This window comes from Ahaetulla prasina, chromosome 1 (genome assembly GCF_028640845.1).
Source record: "Ahaetulla prasina isolate Xishuangbanna chromosome 1, ASM2864084v1, whole genome shotgun sequence".
Lineage (NCBI taxonomy): Eukaryota > Metazoa > Chordata > Lepidosauria > Squamata > Colubridae > Ahaetulla > Ahaetulla prasina.
Window position 1 is genome coordinate 344184614 of NC_080539.1, and position 6330 is coordinate 344190943.

Consider the following 6330-nt stretch of genomic DNA (forward strand, 5'->3'; position numbering starts at 1 on the left):
ATTCGGTAGCAGCAGGCGGTCCGTAAATAGCCCGGCCCTATGCCATGGAGCGCTTTAAAGGCGTTCACCAAAACTTGAAGCGCACCCGAAAGCCACAGGCAGCCAGTGCAGCCTGCGCAGGATAGGTGTCATTCGGGGCGAGGGCTCCCTCTATCACCAGCGCAGCTGCATTCTGGACTAACTGTAGCCTCGGATGCCCCTCAAGGAGCCCCATGTAGAGAGCATTGCAGTAATCCAGGCGAGGCGTCACAAGGGCGTGAGTGACCGTGCATAGGCATCCCGGTCTAGAAAGGGGCGCAACTGGCGCACCAGGCGAACCTGGTGGAAAGCTCTCCTGGAGACGGCCGTCAGGTGTTCATCAAAAGACAGCCGTTCATCCAGGAGAACGCCCAAATTGCGCACCCTCTCCATCGGGGCCAATGACTCGCTCCCGCCAGTCAGCCGTGGACTCAGCTGACTGTACGGGATGCCGGCATCCACAGCCACTCTGTCTTGGAGGATTGAGCTTGAGCCTGTTGCTCCCCATCCAGACCCGTCGGCTTCCAAACACCGGGACAGCACTTGATAGCTTCATTGGGGTGGCGGTGGAAAAGTACAGCTGAGTGTCATCAGCGTACAGCTGGTACCTCACACCGAAACCACTGATGATCTCACCCAGCGGCTTCATATAGATGTTGAACAGAAGGGGCGAGAGGATCGACCCCTGCGGCACCCCACAAGTGAGGCGCCGCGGGGTCGACCTCTGGCCCCCCCTCAACACCGTCTGCGACGGTCGGAGAGATAGGAGGAGAACCACCGATAACGGTGCCTCCACTCCCAATCCCCCAACCGGCGCAGCAGGATACCATGGTCGATGGTATCAAAAGCGCTGAGAGGTCTAATAGGACCAGGGCAGAGGAACAACCTCATCCCTGGCCCTCCAGAGATCATCCACCAACGACCAAAGCCGTCTCAGTGCTGTAACCGGGCCGGAAACCGGACTGGAACGGTCTAGATAGACAGTTTCACTCCAGGTGCAGGAAACTGATATGCCACCATACTCTCTACAACCTTCGCCAGCCAGGTTGAGACCGGACGATAATTACCTAAAACAGCCGGGTCCAGGAAGGCTTCTTGAGGAGGGGCCTCACCACCTCTTTCAAGCGGCCGGAAAGACTCCTCCAACAAGGAAGCACTCGTAATCCCCTGGAGCCAGCCTCGTGTCACCTCCCGAGTGGCCAGCACCAGCCAGGAGGGCACGGGTCCAGTAAACACGTGGTGGCATTCAGTCTACCCAGCAACCTGTCCATGTCCTCGGAGTCACAGGGTCAAACTCATCCCAGACAACATCACCAAGACCGCCTGGACGCCCCATCCGAATCGCCACAATTTTGGTCCAGACCGTCCTTAAGCTGAGCGATTTTATCGATAGATAATCAGTTAAACTCCTCAGCACGTCCTGCACGGGTCATCCCGCTCCCCTGGTGAAGGAGGGCGGGTCACGCTCAGGGCAGCTGGGCGGTTATCTGCCGACGCAATGAGGGAGGAGGCGTAGCAACGCCTTGCTTCCCTCAGTGCCACTAGGTAGGTCCTAGTATAGGATCTAACTAGTGTCCGATCAGCCTCTGAACGGCTGGACCTCCAGGAACTCTCTAGGATATGATGCATCTGGGCCATGGGCCACAAGTTTGACACCCCTGGTCTAGACAGTCACTTATCTGAAATAGTATAGGTTCTCCTGCTTGAGCAGGGGGCTGGACTAGAAGACCTCCAAAGTCTCTTCCAACTCATTCATTCTATTCTGTTTTAATAGAATGTTTTAATTAGGGAAATTTTGTTTTTACGGGATATGTTGAGAAATCATGATGGGATTAGTTCTTTGTGAGGTTGATAGTGATGATACTTACAGATTATCTTCAAACTGCTTTTCAGATATTGAAGAGTAAAAACAAAAATATGGAAGACCCCATGTTTATAATTTATTTATTAAATGTATATACCACCCATCTCACTATTAAGCAACTCAGGGCAGTTTATAACATAGTATCTTTCCTGGAACATTATTTTTCCATTTTAAATATTCAAACACTTTTATCACCTTTATGTTTCTTGTTCTTAAAAAATAAGAACCGTAAGAATGGATAGGTAGGGTTTTGAAATTGTCTATTAACAGCAGGAAAATTAATAGCTATGCAGACTAAACCTCTGTTCCATACAGAACAGCATTGTATATTTATTTATTTATTTATTAGATTTTTATACCGCCCTTCTCCCAAAGGACTCAGGGCGGTGCACAGCCAAGTAAAAACAACATGCACATAGACAAAATTAAAAAGCATATTAAAAAACTGATTATAAAATGGCCAATTAAAATTTAAATTTAAGTAAAACGATCCTAAAACCCCACTTAAAATTTCATCAAGCTAGACCCGCACGGTGGAATAAGAAAGTCTTGAGTTCGCGTTTAAAGGACCGGAGGTCGGGGAGTTGATGCAACCCCGGAGGCAACTCATTCCATAGGGCTGGAGCCCCCACAGAGAAGGCCCTCCCCCTGAGGGCCGCCAGTCGGCATTGTTTGACTGACGGCACCCTGAGGAGGCCTTCCCTATGGAAGCGCACAGGCCAATGGGAGGCTATAGGTGGCAGTAGGCGGTCCCATAAATAACCTGGTCCTGTGCCATGGAGCGCTTTAAAGGTGATAACCAGCACCTTGAATTGCACCCGGAAGACCACCGGCAACCAGGGAAGGCTGCGCAGGAGTGGTGTTATGTGGGAGCATCACGGTGCCCCTTCTATTACCCGCACAGCCGCATTCTGGACCAGTTGGAGCCTCCTGGTGCTCTTCAAGGGGAGCCCCATGTAGAGAGCATTGCAGTAGTCCAGGTGGGAAGTGACGAGCATGAGTGACCATGCGAAGGGAATCACGGTCAAGAAAGGGACGCAACTATCAAATCAGGCGGACCTGATAAAAAGCTCCCCTGGTGACGGCCGACATATGTTCTTCTAAGGACAGCCAATCGTCCAGGAGAACGCCTAAGTTACGAACCCTCCTCCGGGGGGCCAATGATTCGCCCCCAACAGTCAGCGATGGTGTAAGCTGGCTGTACCAGGATGCCGGCATCCACAGCTACTCTGTCTTGGATGGGTTGAGTTGAAGCTTGTTCTTCCCCATCCAGACCCGCACGGCTTCCAGACACCAGGACATCACCTCGACGGCTTCGTTGGGGTGGTTAGGGGTGGAAATGTACAGCTGAATGTCATCAGCGTACAGATGGTATTCCACCCCAAAACCACGGATAATCTCTCCCAGCAGCTTCATATAGATGTTGAACAGGAGAGGCGAGAGAATCGACCCCTGCGGCACCCCACATATGAGTTGCCTTGAGGTCGATCTCTGCCCCCCTGCCAACACCGTCTGCAATCGGTCGGAGAGATAGGAGGAGAACCACCGAAAAACGGTGCCCCCCACTCCCAAACCCCCCAACCGCCGCAGCAGGATATCATGGTCGATGGTATCGAAAGCCGCTGAGACATCTAATAGGACCAGGACAGAGGAACAACCCCTGTCCCGAGACCTCCAGAGATCATCAACCAACGTGACCAAAGTTGTCTCTGTGCTGTACCCAGGCCTGAAGCCGGACTGGAACGGGTCCAGATAGACAGTTTCATCCAGATACTGGGGAAGCTGACATGCCACCACACTCTCAACAACCTTCGCCACAAAGCGAAGGTTGGAGACAGGATGATAATTTGCCATAATAGCCGGGTCCAGGGAGGGCTTCTTAAGGAGGGGCCTCACCACCGCCTCTTTCAAGGCAGTAGGAAAGACACCCTCCATTAAAGAGGCGTTGATAATTCCCAGGAGCCAGCTTCGCGTAACCTGTGTGGCCAGTACCAACCAGGAGGGACACAGGTCCAATAAACATGTGGTCGCACTCAGCCTCCTCAGTATCCTGTCCATGTCCTCGGGAGTCACAGCATCAAACTCTCCCCAGATAACATTCTCAAGAACTGCCTCTGTCATCCCACCTGGATCCACCCAATCAGCATCCAGACCGTTCCGGATCCGAGCGATTTTATCGGACAGATACTGTCCAAAATCCTCAGCACGACCCTGCAAGGGGTCCTCCCGAGCTCCCTGTTCAAGTAGGGAGCGGGTCACCCTAAATAGGGCGGCTGAGCGATTATCTGCCGATGCAATAAGAGCAGAAAAATAATTATGTTTTACCGCTCTTATCGCCACTAAGTAGGTCTGAATATAAGACCTTACCAGTGTTCGATCGGCTTCAGTGCGGCTGGACCTCCGGATACTCTCTAGGCATCTTTTCCGGCGCTTCATCTCTCTCAGCTCCTCAGAAAACCATGGAGCTGGTCAAGATTGGCGCCGGGTCAGAGGCCGCAAAGGCATGACATGGTCTAAAGCCCCCGTCGCCGCCCGTTCCCAGGCAACGACTAGTTCTTCAGCCGAGCTGGGCTAGGTCCTCAGGGAACGGCCCAAGCTCCATCAGAAACCTTTCTGGGTCCATCAGGCGCCTGGGACGGAACCAGCGAACCATTATTTATATCTAATAATGGCCTAAAACTTAAATTTTTATATGAGTGGATATTTACACATGAAATTTCTCAATCACTAACATCTAGAATGCTTAGGCAAGTCACTGTTTTCTTAATTTGTATTTCTCTTATGCTTCCCTTTGAAATGCAGACAGTCTTCATTTAGCAATTGCCTTGTTTAATGATCATTTATTGTTACAGTGGTGATAAAAAAGTAATATGATAAGTCCTCACATTTGCAACCTTCACAAGTCTATAAAGCAGAGCTGAAATGAGATCATAAGCACACTTATAATTTCACCTAGCAACCATTTCATTTAACAACTGAGTTGCTGGTCCCAATTGAGGTCACTAAATGAGAACTACATGTAGATTGAACAATTCCCATAGAGATTTTAGGATCATGAGCCATGGTAGCGCAGTGGTTAGAATGCAGTACTGCAGGCTAATTCTGCTGACTGCAGTTTGGCAGTTCAAGTGTCAAGTCTTACCAGCTTTACTCAGGTTTACTCAGCCTTCCATCCTTTCAGGGTCAGTAAAATGAAAAACCAGATTGTTGGGGGCAATAGGCTGACTGTAAACTGCTTAAAGAGTGCTGTAAAGCACTATGAAGCGGTACATAAGTCTAAGTGCTGTAAGTCTATGCTGTAACAATCTGTAAAAACTGCTTAGAGCTGTAAAGCGCTGTGAAGCGGCATATAAGTGCTATGCTATTGCTATTATTGTAAGACAAAGAACATGCTCAGAATAGTTGAAAATTTTGATAAATGCCAAATATGGTTGTTATGTATTCATGTTTGTACCTTTAAATATTTGAGCGGGAAATCAGCACGTTGCTGATTGGTCGAAGCCTCCAGCAGAACTGTATAAAAGGAGAGGTTTTTCCCCCAGCCTGTCGCTGGGTTCACCCTATATTAAAGAGCTGTTGTCACTACCCTGGTCTCCAGCCTCGTTACTTCCAGAACATAACATTGGCGACGAGGATGGGATCTCGAGGCTGAGGAGAACCAGAACCGAGCTGAAGCACGATAGACCCGAACCCAGCAAACCCAGGGCAGAAAAGCGGAGATGGCCAGTTACACTCCGCCCGCACCGTTTGACCCGGCTAAAGAGAAATGGGGAACGTATATGACCCGTTTCGACAGCTTTCTAGAAGCCAACGAACTGCACGGAGTTCCAGATAACCGAAAGAGGGCTTATTTCCTAAGCCACTGTGGTCCGGAGGTCATCGACATCGCGGAAGCCCTGGCAGAGCCAACACCGTTGCAGTCGGTGTCATGGCCAACTTTGCAGACTTTGCTAAAAAATCACTTCGCACCAACGCCGTCCAAATACGTGCGGCGGTTTGAATTCGGAGAGAGAAGGCAGATGGAGGGCGAATCCATCGGTGACTACATGGCCGCCCTAAAAAGCGCCCAAGGACTGCGGATACGACCTAGACGAGGTGCTCTCGAGCAACTCATCCGAGGGGTCAAAGATATCCGTTTGCGCACGGCTGCAGCAAAGAGCAACCTCACTGGCCAACGCTCTGGACGAAGCCAGAGCACATGAAATGTCCACCCAAGCGGCAGAGACACTGCAGAAGCCGGTCCCACAAAAGGCGAGCGCAAAGGCAACTCCGTGCACCAGGAGGAGGTTCAGACCGAACACGGTGAAGACGAGTGAGGAAGGTCTGCCGCACCGAGAAACGCCGACAAAGGGGACCGAGACGACGCGGAAGCTGCGGTCAACACCAGCGCCAACGCTGCAAGTTTAAAGACGCCGGCGGTGTGGGAAGAAGAAAGGCACCTAGCTCAA